Source organism: Rattus norvegicus, chromosome 16 (assembly GCF_021556685.1).
Source record: "Rattus norvegicus strain SHRSP/BbbUtx chromosome 16, alternate assembly SHRSP_T2T, whole genome shotgun sequence".
NCBI classification, from domain to species: domain Eukaryota; kingdom Metazoa; phylum Chordata; class Mammalia; order Rodentia; family Muridae; genus Rattus; species Rattus norvegicus.
Window position 1 is genome coordinate 1876007 of NC_141549.1, and position 16343 is coordinate 1892349.

The window sequence follows — 16343 nt, forward strand, 5'->3', positions numbered from 1 at the left end:
AGTTTGATTGTATTTATGATTCACTATTAAGCTCCACTAGACTTTTTGTTTTAGAGATGTCCGTGAGATAACATCAACACATGGAACTGATATTATAAAGAACAGATGGGTTTCTCTGTGGTCCCTAAAAAGTTGGTATGGTGTGAAGAGGTCTGTAACTGTAGATAAGTCTAGCACTCTACACCTGTCTTCCTCAGTCATCACTCACGCACCCTATTCCCCAACCCTAGCAAGCACACTTGGCATTCAAGGCTGGATAGGGAGTGGAGAGAGCATCTATGGAGGCATATGCAACACCCTATACACACATCATGCATACACACATGCAATAGTAACACATTTTCTAAAAATGAAACAAGAGTGAGAGTAATGTAGAATCAATCCAGACTTTCTAGTCGCTAAAGTTTGGCATTCAAAATATATTCCAATCTTTTTATTACATAAAGCACCAAATATATGTTGCAATACTATTTTAATTAACATATGCAATTCCCCAATTCAAAGTTACTACCATATATATGTTTCCAAACTTTTGACAATAAGTTGTGGACATTATTTTTCCCCAGAAACAGACCACCAAGTGTTTACTAATAAGAATAGTCTCCCAAGTTACTATATTCTTTGTTTTAAAAAATATTTTATTTTGTTTTACTCTGTATGTAGGAGAGGTAGTGTGTGTGTGTGTGTGTGTGTGTGTGTGTGTGTGTTGGTGCTTGAACCTGTAGCCTTATATACTAGGCAAGTTCTCTACCATTGAGCTACATCACTAGCCCCAAGGACTTTTGTTGTAAATGTATAAAAGTTGGAAAAAACAAAGGAGGGGGGAAAATTAAAAAGATGAGCTGGGCGCGATGGTGCATGCCTTTAACCCCCGCACTTGGCAAGCGAATCTCTGTGAGTTCCAGGACACCCAGAGCGACATAGTGAGAACCTGTCTCAGAAAAAAAAAATAATAATCGTACAAAATTAAAAACGAAAAAGAGAGAGTACCCATAATATCACTGCCTGAGACTGACCACTTTAAGTACTTTGGAGCTGTCCATTAAAAAATGAAACTCTCGTGTACCTAGTGCTTTGTATAGTTTAATACATCTCTCCTTCTTTTATCCTCATCCAGAATACTGACCTGCTCCCCTGTAGTAGGCAGAATAATGGCTACCCAAAGATGTCCACATGCAATCCGAGGGGTCTACAACACAGCAGAGTACATGGAAAAAGAGATTTGTTGATATGATTAAGATACAGGACTTGAGCTAAGGAGATTGTCTTGGGCTATCTGAGTAGACCTTTTAACCACACAAGTCCTTTCAAGTGCAAGAGGGAAGCAGAGTAGGTCAGAGAGACGTGACAGAGGACGGGACCTCAAGTAGCTGACTTTGAAGATGGAAGACGGCATCCTCTGGAAGCTGGAGAGAAGCAGAGAAAGTGGTATTCCCCTCCAGTTTTAGCCGAGTGAAGCCATATCAGGTTTCTAACCTCGGGGACTGTAAGATACTGAATCTGTGTTACTCACCCAGTAAATTTGCTTTCTTATGGTAGCAATAGAAAGTAAATGTATTCTCTTTTTTGTTTTGCCTTTGAAGTGCTAGTTTTTTATTCTTTGGAATATCCTTTCTATGTGATTTTCAGTTTCTATTTGGCTTTGACAATAATGATAATTGATGGATTGAGAAAATAAAAATAAAATGTTTAGGTTTTTCTCCGAAAGGGGAACTAGAACTTTGGGGTCTTGGGGGAGAAGCAGCAGGTGAATTCAGAGCCTGTGTGTGGGTTGGTAGGATAAGAGGAAAAGGATCTTCCAGCCTTTGAAAAGGTTTTCCTTAGAATTATGGAGCTTGCTTGTTTAGGAGACAATGGTTCACTCTTAATCTCCCTTATTTTTGAACTTGTCTTTCTAGTTACTAGCAATAATAACAAGTCGTTGGTCTAGATACAACATCTTGATTAAGGTCTGTGTGAGCTCAGGACTATAAACATGTAAGGGATCTATTTCTGCTTTCTCTTATTTTGTCAGCACCTAGCCAGCTCTGGATCCACAGCAGATATGTAAATACTCATTGGTTTACTTCTTTATCATTTCTTCTTACTCTGTTGCAGTGTGGGGGATCAAACCCAGGAATTTGGATTTGAACATACTAGGAAAGTATTCTTCCACTGAACTACACCTCAGGCTAGCGATATTTATTAAATGATTAAGGTTTTGTCTATGCAAAGGTAAAGCCAGTGTTCCGTGAGTGGCTGAGAAAATCAACCGCTGTATAAAATGAGAGGTGGGAGAGCAAGGAAGCAAGGGATGGGAGGGTGGAGAAGGAGGAGGAGATAAGGGAGGGAAAAAGGCTTTCAACATGAGCTTAGGGACCCTTTTCCTTCGATTATGCTTTGATGAACAGCACACACACACACACACACACACACACACACACACACACACACACAATTGGGATTGCACTATCTGAATGTAATTCTGAAGATATTAGTGTGTTCTTGTACATGCGTGAGCTCCTGCTCACAGCTAACTCAGGAAATTGGAACAGACTGCCTTGGAAAACAAAGAATAGCATCGTTACTTCCTGTTCGTAGCCAGCCCTAAAGTCAGTCAGGCGGGTAGGTAGTCCACGATGAACCACTGTGCTCAGGACAGATTGTGTTGTGTGACCGGGAACATTTGGGTGGAGCTCCCTGGGAGTGAAGGAGTTCAGATTCTTCTGACTGAGGGCTCCTCTGCTGGAGCTGTTCCAAGGTGCTAAAGTAAACAGGCTGCTCTGCCTTTCTACAATGGTGACTTCTGGGAGCATAAATAAGGAATGCAAAGTAAACAGCGGAGCTTAACCTGTAAGGCACTGTATCCAGCCGTGGGGAGTGGTGCGCCCAAGGCCTACTGGGTATATAACTTCAGAAGGTGAAAATTTTTGAAGACAGATTTATTTTTTATTCCAACTTTTATTGTGTTTGCAAGCAAAATTAAAAAGAACCAACTCTGGGGGCTGGAATGATGGCTTATTGGTTGAAGTACTTTGCTACACAAATGTGAGGACGTAAGTTCTGACCCCGAGCACCAGGTGTATGGCGTGTCATCACATGCATGTAATCCCAGTGCTGGGAATGGAGGTGGAAGGTGGGCTCCTGAGGCTTCCTGGCCAGCTTGCCTGGCCAACAGTGATGGGCTCCAGGTTCACTGAGAGGCTGTCTCAGAAATAGGATGAGCATGGGCTGGAGTGTAGCCCAGTTAGAAGAATGTTTGCCTGATATTCACAAAGCCATTATCACATAAACTGGATCATGGTGGTGAGTGCCTGTAACACTAGCAGTCAGGAAGTGGATGCAGGAGGATTGGAAGTTGAATATAATTAGTTAACTAATTACTAATCAATCAGAATTAATTAGTAAGGCCAGCATGGACCACATGAGGTCCTGTCTCAAAACGTATATACATCATATATATACATACATATAATATATATGTATAATGTATGTACCTATATATACACATATGTGTGTGTGTGTGTGTGTGTGTGTGCATGTGTGCGTCTTGTATTATTCAAGTGCTGATCTCTGTACTAGGAGAGATGTGAGTACAGGCTGGACTTTGGTACTTCTATTTCTATGAAGCATCACCTGTCTCCATCGCCTTCTGATTGGTTTAATGAAAAGCTGAAGGGCCTAGAGCAGAGCTGGAGAGTATGGGTGGGACTTCTGAGCAGAGGTGGGGACCCTAGGAAAGAGTCAGAGGCTGGGGATTTGCCCAGGGAGACTCGGAGGAAGAAACCGGTGCCAGGTCTAAAAGAGAGGGAACTAACGGGCAGTGCAGCAGAACTTAGGTGAGAATAAATGGGTCAATTAGGTGACACGAGCTCGTTGGGAAATAGCATACGCTAAGGCTGAGCTACAATAAATGGTAGTCTGTGTCATCACTGGGCAGCTGGCAGGCAGGAGGCAATCTGTCGACGTTTTCTAAACTTTGAGTCCCTCTCCTTCCAAACTGACTAAACTACTTTGAACTGCGTGCTCATCTCGTGGGGTGCAGCACACATTGAAGGGCAGTCCCAATAACTGTATCCAGTGGAAAATGGCTAGCTCCCTAAAGCTGTGGCCAAGGCAGAAAAGGTGTCTGGGCGGGCAAAAATCATTTAGGTGTCTACTTATCAGTACGACCACTGAGCATGTATTGAGGAACATCATTCTTCCCTCATGACGCTCACTGATGAGTTATAATGCCTATATGATCCATCCCAAGATGCTACTTTTAAAAGTTCATGGGGAACTGTTGTAGGATATTTGAACGCACTGTGAACCCCAAGACTGTGTCATTTACTGAAAAACAAAACAAAACAAAACAAACAAACCTGTTCCTAGTTGTGCTGTGGCTCAGCCCCTAGCACACACCTTTAATCCTAAACAATGAAGGTAAAGTTAGTTCATAGAAGGATGCTCACCATGGAACTGGTGTCTAATTGCGTGACAGACAAAGTAACAAACCAGAGAAAGATTTGACAAAATAAGATATGCCCAACTTTCCTGAGACCAGAGAGGAAAGGGAGGCCACTTAAGACAGCAGCACAGAAAGGGGAAAAAGAAAGGGCAGTTTTACCAGGAGAATTTTACAGACGCTGGCTGAAGAGAGAACAAGCTAGACATAGGTAAAGACAGAAGGAATCACAAGATTAGAACAGATTGATGGAGTTAGTCTGAGGCCAAGCAGAGCAAAATGTTGGTCTTAGAGAGAAGCCGGATTGAATCAGTCAGTTTGAAGAGGAGTTTGGGCCAGAACAGCTGAGTTGAACCAGCCAGCCAGAGTTCAGAAAGAACTAGGAAAGTGTGAGCATATTGGGCAGTAAGCCTCTCTAAGCCTAGATAAGATTGTACGGAAGCTAGAAGCTTCCAGGACTAGTCCTAGGTTAGCAGACTGAGGTGGTGAGCCTCAGAGACACCAATTAGGTCTGGTAAATAAAGGTAACTTTTGCAGATAAATAAGACTAAAAATATGCTAAAATAAATAAATAAAAGATAAAAGGATTATAAAGGTGTGTACTACCACTGCCTGGCTAGGAGATTGTTTTTAAAGGAAATATGCACTGGAATATTTTTTTTTCTTTTTTTCGGAGCTGGGGACCGAACCCAGGGCCTTGCGCTTGCTAGGCAAGCGCTCTATCACTGAGCTAAATCCCCAACCCCTGCACTGGAGTATTAAGAGTTTGTTTTCTTTTTAAAAAGGCCTCCAAATGGGGCTGGGGATTTAGCTCAGTGGTAGAGCGCTTACCTAGGAAGCACAAGGCCCTGGGTTCGGTCCCCAGCTCCGAAAAAAAGAACCAAAAAAAAAAAAAAAAAAAAAAGGCCTCCAAAAATATATGTCTCAAAAAACTTAGAAGGTGAATGTGTGTGTGTGTGTGTGTGTGTGTGTGTGTGTGTGTGTGTGAGAGAGAGAGAGAGAGAGAGAGAGAGAGAGAGAGAGGCAAAATACTTTGAAAATGGTGAGTTGGGGGGTTGGTGAGGTTGCTCAGCAGGTCTGTAAGGCTCTATCTGCCAAACCTTACCACCAGAGTTTGAGTCCCTCAGTCCACACAGAAAACCAAATCCTGAAGGTTGTCCTTTGATCTCCACATGCATAGTCTCTCCAAAAAAATATATAAAGAAATAAAATGTAATAAAGCATGTTAAATGGATTTGGATAAAGAAGTGGTTCTTTGTGCTATTCTTGAAAACTTTCTAAGGCTTTATTTCAAAATAAAGCTGAATCAAAGTCTCGGGCAAAGGAGACACGTTCCCCACTCGATGACCAAAGTCTCTGGGCAAAGGAAACATGTTCCCCACTCGATGACCAAAGTCTCTGGGCAGGGCAAAGGAAACACGTTCCCCACTCCTATGACCAAAGGCTTTTTGTAAATTATTATATGACAAAGGAACATTTGTGTGTCTGTATTTTTAGGTCCAGACCCTGTAAGGGGAAGTTCTCAGTGCCAAGGCAAGGCCTTAATGATAAGCGCTGTGATCACTGTGACAAAGCTCCTCTGTAGACTTAAAGAACACGTTTTGGCCTTTCTACAAACCCTTCTAGAGCCAACTGATGACAAGCGGGGAGAGGAACCTTGGCTTTCATCCTTTTAACAGTTGCTTGGAGGAATGTATTTCAGGCACAATGTATGTAGTTAATGCTTTAGAGTTCGTTTGTTTCTTTTGTTTGTTTTTTTGAAACAGAATCTCACTATATAGCCCCAGTCTGGCCTCAGTCACTAGACTCCACCCACCAGTATCTCTCCTGAGTACTGGAATTACAGGCATATGCCACAGCACCGTTTGGTTTATAGAGTTTAATATTCCTGTATAAGTCAACTGTTTTCTCTCTCAAGTTCTTACTACATGGATTTGAAGCAAAATATTACTAACATTACAGTTACTTTTTTCTTACTACATAAATATTCTAATCCACAGAAGGATAACTATTATACTATTGGTATGAGCAAAGTTTGGGGTCCAACCATCCGTAGAGCACTGACTAAATACATCCATGCAAAGGAATAATATTGTATAGATCGTAAAGGAGGGTGGCCCCTTAGAGTCAGTACAGGGCATACACAGGACACCAAGTTCTCAGTACAATGTCACATTTAGGCCAAGATCCACTTATTCTTAACACTTTAACCAGTTATGAGACTCTGAGTTGACTGATGCCCACTACAAAAAAAAAAAGCCACCATAACCAAAGATGAGAATAGCAGTAATCTGAGGGGACAATCATAAATATTAACAAGGAAGTCTGTTTAGCAAAGCCAACAGTTCCCCCTCTCTTAGGGCCTATGACTTTGCTAGCTATAGGCTTGACCAGATTTACCGTAACAGGTATGAGTTTCTGCCCTGTAGAACCGATCTCAAATCCAATTTTAAAAAGGTTTTGTTATTCTTGTCACCTTCTTGCCACTACAGTGCTAGTGGACACGTTCCGCTCGGAAGGTGCATGATAGATAGCGTTTAGCTTTCACTTTGGCCAACTTGCCTGTCAGATCACCTGCTGTAATTACATGTTTGAAAGCCTGATTCTTATTCACTAACCGGGCAGTCAGACTCCGGGGGTTCCACCATGTGATGACTTCTCTCCGACACTGGCTTCTACAGCACCTTCCAGAAGCCGGCCTGAAGGAAGGAGGTGTTCACCTCAGGTCCAGGTTTCTTTCTCTATATTCTGCAACCAAAATCTGTTTTGTCTTTAGTAATAATAATAACCATGTAGTTATGGGAGCAGCCAGGAGCAGTGGCAGTAGCATGTCTTGTTTGGAGGACCTTTGGGTCTTTGACCAATGAGACATAAGAAGGCATCCTATTAGCGCTTAAGGTTTCATTTCATAACCTCTGTCTTCTGGAAGAAGCATCATCTACCCATGAAAGGTGTAGGCTTCGTCAACTTGACTCCTTTCACCAGGGCTAACTCTTCCCACATGGCAATCTACTTGACATTATTTGTAGATTAACACGTTATTTCTATCTCTGTTCAACTCTAAATGAGTGATTTCACTCAGGCTATGATTTATTATTTATTTTTACTGCCATTGCAGGGCAAATGATCTCTAGTCTAATTTTCTAGTGCTAGGCTGGCTAGCACTTCCCCAGCCGTGAAGAAGGTCTCCATTAGAAATGGTGAACCAGGAGCAGAACGTGCCTGAGTAAAATGGAGCCTGCAGACAGGCTGGTGGAGCAAAAATAGCCCGGGATTAAACACAGACAGCAAATATTTGGGGAGCATAGTTGGGGAAGTAGCCAGCCTAGCATTAGAAAATTAGACTAGGGGTAATTTGTCCAGTATTGACTGCCACCACTTTTATTTGACCAATAGTTTTAATGTGGGAAGCACACACTACATGGTATCACTTGGTGTACATGAGGATCTGCTCCTTGTGAGCAACCAGATCTTGGGGGGCCATGTTTAGCATCTGAACACAACAGTGCCAGACTAACCCTCAATAAGTATTTTCTGTCTTTAGGCACCATCTTTTTCCTAGCTCGTTTAGCTCGGTTTTTGCAGTCTAACCTCCAAGCTCTCTAATGAAAGAGAGACATGCTTTCAAACACATAAAATGACAGGCAAGTTGGCCAAGCCAGGATTTATTTTTTAACCTTGATGAGTGAATCAGCTAGAAACACTAATTTCTCAAAGGGTGGAGGATCGTTTATTGTGTTAGTTCTGTGCTCGCTTCGGCAGCACATATACTAAAATTGGAACGATACAGAGAAGATTACTGTGTTAGTTCTAATTCTACCTTAATTTTGGGAAATACCCTGAAGTAGGCTCTTGAGTCATAAAAATGCAAAACAATCAACCGTGTCTAACTCAAGGTGAAGGCCTGGAAAGATTAAGTGAAGCAGATGAGTACTTCTTTCTAAGAATGGCTCTGTCATGGTCTGTTTTTGTTGATTTCTCTCTACATTTGAATGTCTTCTCTTGGACTCAAGTTGTTCTGTGTTTATGGCTTCCTAGATATCTGTGCAGAATGGAAAGGAATGGTTTTGGCAAGAGTCATGGAAGTAGGAAGATGATTGCTGGAGTGTGTAAGCTTCTCCGGCCAAGCTGGAGGAAAAGCTGTGAATGAGAAATGGATGACTTGGTCAGCACTCAAGCAGATGGATAGCAAGCCCACCCATGGAAATTTCCCAGACTTTAAGAATTGCATTGGTAGGGGTTGGGGATTTAGCTCAGTGGTAGAGCGTTTGCCTAGCAAGCGCAAGGCCCTGGGTTCAGTCCCCAGCTCCGAAAAAAAAGAAAAAAAAAAAAAAAAAGAATTGCACTGGTTACTGCCTTGCCTTTTGTAGGACATAGGACAGGGATACCATCTGGTATTTGTAGAGTTTCTGGAAGACCAGTGCATGCCATTCTGAGAGTCAGTTTAGACTATGAGTCTCTTGGAGTAGCCACTGGTAATTGTGGTGTAAGTTGCTATGTTTGCTTCTTGCAAGCAGAAGTCTAGTGATCTGCCAATCATCACAGCCAACCTCAGGTCTTAGTCTTTTGTAGGAATATCAACCGCTTCCCAAAGTCAGTTGTGAAAGCAATGGTGAGAGCCATCAGCACAGGACCAAGGCCTAATGAAGGGACAGCCTCCCAAGGTAAGAGACAAGAGAACTGTGGCAAATCACGAAGGCTGGGACGAAAAGCAGGAGGAACTGTTTCTAAAACCGCAATGCCCGTATGTTGGGTGTTATCAGAAATGCAGGTGGAGGGAGAAGTTACTCTTTGCAGAAAATGAGCCACAAAAATTAAGCCATCATAGTTTGAGTTCTAAAGGCAATGTGACTGGGTTATAGTAGCTCTCACTTGTCATCCCAGAACATTGAAGGAGGCAGCTCAAGGACTGGGAGTTCAAGGCCAGCCTCAGTTATATAAAAGTTTGAGACCAGCTTGAGCTACATAGACTCTGTCTCATAGGACTGGAGAGATGGCTCAGCGGTTAAGAGCACTGACTGCTCTTCCAGGTGTCCTGAGTTCAAATCCCAGCAACCACATGGTGGCTCTCAACCATCTGTCATGGAGATCTGATGCCCTCTTCTGGTGTGTCTGAAGACAGCTACAGTGTAGTCACTCACATTAAATAAATAAATCTTAAAAAAAATCTCTCATTAAATGAAAATAAATAGGATTTTAATATCTGCATTATATAAAGAATTTAAGTAACTTTACAACAATAAAACAAAAACCCAAATTAAAGATAGGCAACTGGAGGGTTGGGGATTTAGCTCAGTGGTAGAGCACTTGCCTAGCATGCGCAAGGCCCTGAGTTCGGTCCCCAGCTCCGGAAAAAAAAAAAAAAAGATAGGCAACTGATTTGAGTATATATGTCTCATAAGAAAATATACAAACATGAGAAAACATTCAATGTTCCCAATCATCTGCAAATGCAGAATGAAACTGTAATCGAGTATCACCTGTCAGATGGCTATAAGAGAACAGTTGAGCTAGGAGTGGTGGCATGTGACTGTTGTCCCAGCAGAACACTGAGGCAGGAGGATTGCAACAAGTATGAGGCCAGCCTGGACCTGTGCATGGAGTTCCAGGGCTAGCCAGGACCTTGACTTACTGTGTGGTAAAACCCTGTCTTCAAAATCAAAACAGAACGAGAAGATGAATGCAAACAGTACAAGTTCAGTGTCAGAGCCTCTTCCTCAGCAGGACAAGTCCCTGGGTTTAATCCTTAACACAGGAAAATAGAAGGATGAAAAGCAAAAAGTGTTGGTAATGAGAAGTCAAATCTTTTAAGTTCAGACTCTATTTTGAGAACCTGACCTAAGTTTAAACTCAGGTAAACTTAACAGGCTGGTACCTAGCATTAGTTTCCAAGTTGCCACCCAAAATCCCCGAGCCTAGCTCCAGTCTTTAAGCTAATCTCCAACAAGACCAGCATCTCCAGGTTACACCCTCAACAAGACCAGCATCTCCAGGTTATTCCCCCAACAAACCTGCACCCCCAGGTTAAAGCCTACTCTGCCTAACAACCATCAGTGCAAAGGGGAGCAAAAATTAAGTTTATGACATGACTCCCAGCACTGGCCAATCATGTTAAAGGCCACAGTAGCTTTCCAATCAGATGCTTGCACACTTATCCCCTGTTTGTTGCTTACTATAAAGCCTTGCCCTGATAGACATTTGGGGCTTCCCTACCACCAAAACCATCCTTTGCGACAGTGATGTGTTGGGGGGCCCTAGCTAGCTGGAATAAAATAAAGACCTCGCTGTGAGTTGTATCAGATCAGCTCCTGTCTGTTTTGGGGAGGATCATTAACATTTCTCTGTCACTACAGTAAGAATAGAAAAAGAAAAGTGGGATCAGAGGAATAAGAAAGAAAGAAAGAGCTATGAGGAACTGTGCTCAACATATAATACACAGTTGTATGCAAGTTCTAAAATATGTGGATTTTTAAAAATAAGAAAAGAGACCTCATTGGTGCACTGGTGGAGGGACTGTCAAGTGATGTAATCTGTATCAAAAATCACAAGGAGGTTCCTCAAGATATGAAAAAGAGAACCAATATATCACCCAGAAATCAGAATCAGGAAACAAGTCTAAAACTGAAAGCAGCTCTCCCGTGATCACTGCAGTGCCATTTACGATAGCCACAATACGGCATTTTCCTGAATATACCAGTCAGCAAGTCACAATGCGGCCATTTGCAGTGACATGGGGAACTTGGAGGATATTAGGCTGATATGAGCCAGATACACAAAGGTAAAGCATGATCTCATTCAGATGTTAACTCTTGGAGTAAATCTGAAGTGCTAATAGAGAACACTAGTTTCCAGAGGCCCGGTCAGAGAGGACAAAGTTTCAGACAGAAGGAGTAAGAGCTGAGATCTATTATATAGTGCATAAGAAGGGTTCATAATGGATGTTTTGAAATTGCTAAGGCAGACTTGTAAATATTAACACTACAGAATGATTATCAATAGGTCAAAGGGTAGCTATATTAATTACTTCGGTTTAATCATTGTATAATATGCATCGTTAACATTGAATCTAATAAATATATACAATTATTGTCATTTTAAGTCTAGTCTTATTTTGCACTCATAAGCAGGAGTTGGGGGTTCCACCAGCTTGCTTGACTTGAGAGGACTGGCCTATTTATCTAGGAACTATGTAGTTAAAAAATATTATAAAGGTAATACAATGTCCATGATATTAATATTTCAAGAATTAAAGAAAATATCTCATATGTCATATAGTTTTATAATCACCTTAGAAGAAAGAATTGCTACATTTATGTGTTGAGACACTAGATTTCAGTACATTTATTCCTTTGTTGGGGGGGGAGTGTAAGAGAGAGAGACAGACAGACAGACAGACAGACAGACAGACAGAGAGGATTCCATGTAGCCTAGACTGGCCTTGTGTATCTGATCTTTTTGCCTCCTTCTCTCAAGTGCTTATACACACTACAACTCCTAGATAAATATTTCTTAAAGTAGGAGTACAAGGGCTGGAGAGATGCTCAGCGGTTAAGAGCACCCGACTGCTCTTCCTGAGGTCCTGAGTTCAATTCCCAGCAACCACATGGTGGCTCACAACCATCTGTAAAGAGATCTGATGCCCTCTTCTGGTGTGTCTGAAGACAGCTACAGTGTACTTATATATAATAAATGAATAAATCTTTAAAAAAAAAAGTAGGAGTACAAAATTATGGGCTTAGTTTCTTTTCCACTTATTTACTGGGGTGAGGGAATGGCAAGGGTGTGCCACCACATCTGTGAAGAGGTCAGAGGATAATTCGTAGGAGCTAATTCTTCCCTTCCACCATGTGGGTCCCAGGGGTTGATCGTAGATTATCAATTTAGTTCACATTGTGAACCCTGAGATTGTGAACTGGGAAAACCTGTTCATTTCTTGTTGTGGTGTGGTTCACCCCTAGCACATACTTCTAACCCAAGAGCTTTCTGTAAACAGGAGCTAAATAAAGTCAATGATTTAAGTCAGGAGGCAGAGCAAGCAACCAGTTGACATTGAATGAATGTAAGAAAACCCAAGGAAGAAAGAAGGGTCTTTGGGTTGAAGGATATTCAAGACAGTGTGGAAAAGGAGAAGGGGCTTTTTCCTTCTGGGACATTGAGGAGGAGGAAGGTCCACTGGGTGCTTTCTCTGACTCTGAACTTGCAGGCTTTCACTACAGCTACTGGTTCTTAAGTCTTCTTTTGGTAAACCAATTGTTTGGAATTTTGTTTTAAAACAACAGTTTGACCACTGTGATGGTTTGCATATTCTTGGCCCAGGGAGTGGCACTATTAGAAGGTGTGGTTTTGTTGGAGGAAGTGTGTCATTGTGGGGGTGAGCTTGGAGACCCTCCTCCTGGCTGCCTGGGGATGCTCAGTCTGCTCCCGACTTCCTTCGGGAGAAGATGTAGAACTCAGCTCCTCCTGCACCATGCCTGCCTGGATGCTGCCGTGCTCCCGCTTGATGATAATGGACTGAATCACTGAACCTGTAGGCCAGCCACAATTAAATGTTGTCCTTTATAAAACTTACATTGGTCATGGTGTTTGTTCACAGCAATAAGACCCTAACTAAGACAACCACCATCCAAAGAGAACACCTGGACAGACCCACGGCTCCAGCTGCATATGTAGCAGAGGATGGCCTTGTTGAGTACCAATGGGAGGGGAAACCCTTGGTCCTGCCAAGGCTGGATTCCCCCCTCCCAGTGTAGGTAAATGTCAGGGTTGGGAGGCAGGAAGGGGTGGGTGGTTGGGCGGGGGAACACCCTCATAGGAGAAAGGGGAAAGGGAATAGGATAGAGGGTTTATGGATGGGAAACCGGGAAAGGGGATAACATTTGAAATGTAAATTAAAAAATATCCAAAAATAAATAAAAAAAAAACAAAACAAAAACAGTTTGGTGGCTCATACTTACTGAGCTATCTCACCAAGCCAATGGTGTCTTTATGACAATTCAGTGCATATACATCATTGTACTCTGTTCACGTTTGCTCCCTGTCACCTTTCCTTAGTCTCAGTTCCCACTAATCCCCATACTCCTCCCAAACAGGGAAAGAATATGTGATATTTCCCTTCCTTTTTCATTTCCTTCTTGTTCCTCCTACCTCCTTGCTCTTGACCTCTTCCTCCTCCTCTTCCTCTCCCTCTTCTTCCTCCTCCTCCTTCTCCTCCTCCTTTGACGTAGTCTCCCCCTTTTTTACAGATAGATAGACAGACAGACAGACAGACAGACAGACACACACACACACACACACACACACACACACACACACACACACACGCGGTACATATGAGAGAAAACATGAGAGCAAGAGTCTCTGAATAGTGTTTTTTTTCCCCTTTGGTTGTTTCAAAGCTATTTGTGCCTCAGTGAAAATTGTCAGTGAGCTTCATGTTGCCTTATTTTCTGAAATAACTGTGTGGGTTTTTTTTTTTTTTTAATCACTTAGTTTTTCTCAGTACAAAGGTCCAAGAAAAGTGGTGTAGAAAACAGAAGGACAGTGAGAGTTGACGGAGCAGAGTGCGTCCAGCTCAGTGGAGAGAACTTGAGTGTGAAGAGACCCTACAATCTACTCAACCTTTCAGCATTCAGTCGATGGAACGGCTACCTAATAACGTTTTTCTAAGGTGAAGCTACCTAATGGATGTGTTTAAGATTTAACTTCGGGTAGATGCAGTTTTGTGGCCAGGCGAGATGACACACACCCATAACCCTATAGCACTTGGGGAAGTAGAGGAAAAAGGGTCAGGAGGTCAGTGTCATCCTAGGCCGCAAGTTCCAGGCCACCCTAAGGTATGAGAGAATCAGTCTGTGAATATGAATGAATGAATGAATGAATGGGCAGAGGAGATGGCTCCACTGGTAAAATGAGTGTTATTCAAACAAGCACAGGAACATGAGTTCGATTCCCGTTCTTCCAGTCATCCTTGTTTGTGTTTGTGTGTAGGCGTGTGTAGTCTCTGTTTTCTCCCATGAGCTACTCCTCCCATTCTGGAGGGCATCAATGAGCATCTTTCCACACCCTTGGCTTCCTCAATGAGTGCACGGCATTGCTCTGTGTCAGCAGTTTCATCAGCCTTGCCTACGCCATTGAGCATTTAGGTTCCTCCCAAGGTTTCCCTTTATGTTAATACGGCTGTAGTGAGAACCCCTACCATTCTTTTGTTTAATTAAATTAATTTATTCAGATGAAACATGGCCAGAGTATCTACTCAGGAAAGAGGAGTTACAGTGGGGATTTTTTTTTAAAAATTAAACACTTTAGAACAAGCTCCCAGGTTTTCCCCCTTTTATTTATCCGTTTGATTATTTTTGAGTATGTGTGTGAGGGCAGGGGGGCATGCCAGGAAGCTCCGGTTGAGGTCAGATGACAACTTGCAAGAGCTGGTTCTTTCCTCCTAACACCTGGGAGTCAGGTCCAGAATCAAACCATTAAGTATTTCCCCAAACACTCTTACCCACTGGGCAATTGTCCTAGCCCAGATCAAACACAAAATCTTTGGGATTTGAGTGGTTCCGGGAAGCTGGATCGAGGCAGTGCTACTGCTTGACTTTTGTCTAACCAGAGAGAGATTGCTCTTTCTTGAGATCCTCCCACACTTGATGGATAGCCTATTGGCTACCTCACTGTTGCCTCCAGGGTTTCAGAGCCAATGACCGATCTCCCAGGCTTCTTTCAGTCGTCCCAACCTGAGTCCCGACCTCTCCAGTATTTCTAAGAGAGGGAGCCCCTAGGAAATCTCCAAACCCCATGACCACTCCCAGCCTTGCTGATGTTCATTCTTTTGTTTATACGAGCCACGGAGTTCTTGGAAAACAAAGGCCCATTAATTCTGTCAGGTCAGCGGAAGGGCATGGCTCTGGCCCAGGCTGTTTTTGTGGGGATGCGTGCAGGAGGAACTGCCACTTGGGCTTTGGGGCTAAATCTGGAACAGACCACTAGATGGTTGACTTTGGAGAAATTACTTGACATCCTTTTAAAAATATTTTAAATCAAAATATATTATTTACCCCTCCTCTTCCTCCAACCCTTCCTATATTCCCTCCTATTCCCTCTCAGAGTCATGGCCTTCCCCCCCTTTAATTATTAAACATTTTAAAAATTATTTCATTTGTTTTTTGAGATTATATTCCACGTCTCCCGTCCCTTTCCTCCCTCTTTTTTTTTTTTTTTTTTGGTTCTTTTTTTTCTGGAGCTGGGGACCGAACCCAGGGCCTTGCGCTTCCTAGGCAAGCGCTCTACCACTGAGCTAAATCCCCAACCCCCCTTTCCTCCCTCCTTAAGCCTTAATTTGTTTATCTATTGGGGTAACCAACAAGGACTCTTAGTTCAGAGTCCTCAAGCTCAGCTGTCTTTTACACTTTATCCTCTCAACTTCAAAATGTCACGATCTGGGGAGACAGGAGGAAGAGAGAGGGGAGAAGCCATGGCAGGTGACGTTAAGATTCTGCTCTGTGTGTTCCTAAAGGATGGATGGTACCGGACTTTGTATGTTTTTTTTTGTTTTTTTTGTTTTCTTTTCTTTTTTTTTTTTTTTTTTCCGGAGCTGTGGACCGAACCCAGGGCCTTGCTTGCTAGGCAAGCACTCTACCATTGAGCTAATTCCCCAACCCCCAGGCTTTGTATGTTTAAGTGGGCAATTATATCTTATCAATTGGGTCTAAAAAAAAAAAAAGTCACGATCTACCTGCTGAAACTTCAAAACAGAACTAGAATCTGACCCCTTCTCCTCACCCTGGCTGCTTCCAGCTTGGGCTAAGCCTCATCGTGGCATAACTGGATCCTTAGAGAGTTCTCCTTACAAGTGTCATTTGATTGTCCATTGTCCGTTTCCCCAAGATTCATTTTCAAGACAACAACTATCCTGTCACTATTT

The 16343-nt window shown here is 42.6% G+C and overlaps 1 pseudogene; it reads left to right on the plus strand.

Moving 5' to 3' along the window:
- The first annotated feature begins 8172 nt into the window (after positions 1-8172).
- On the plus strand, positions 8173-8225 carry LOC148000350 (U6 spliceosomal RNA; annotated as a pseudogene).
- The last annotated feature ends 8118 nt before the right edge of the window (positions 8226-16343 follow it).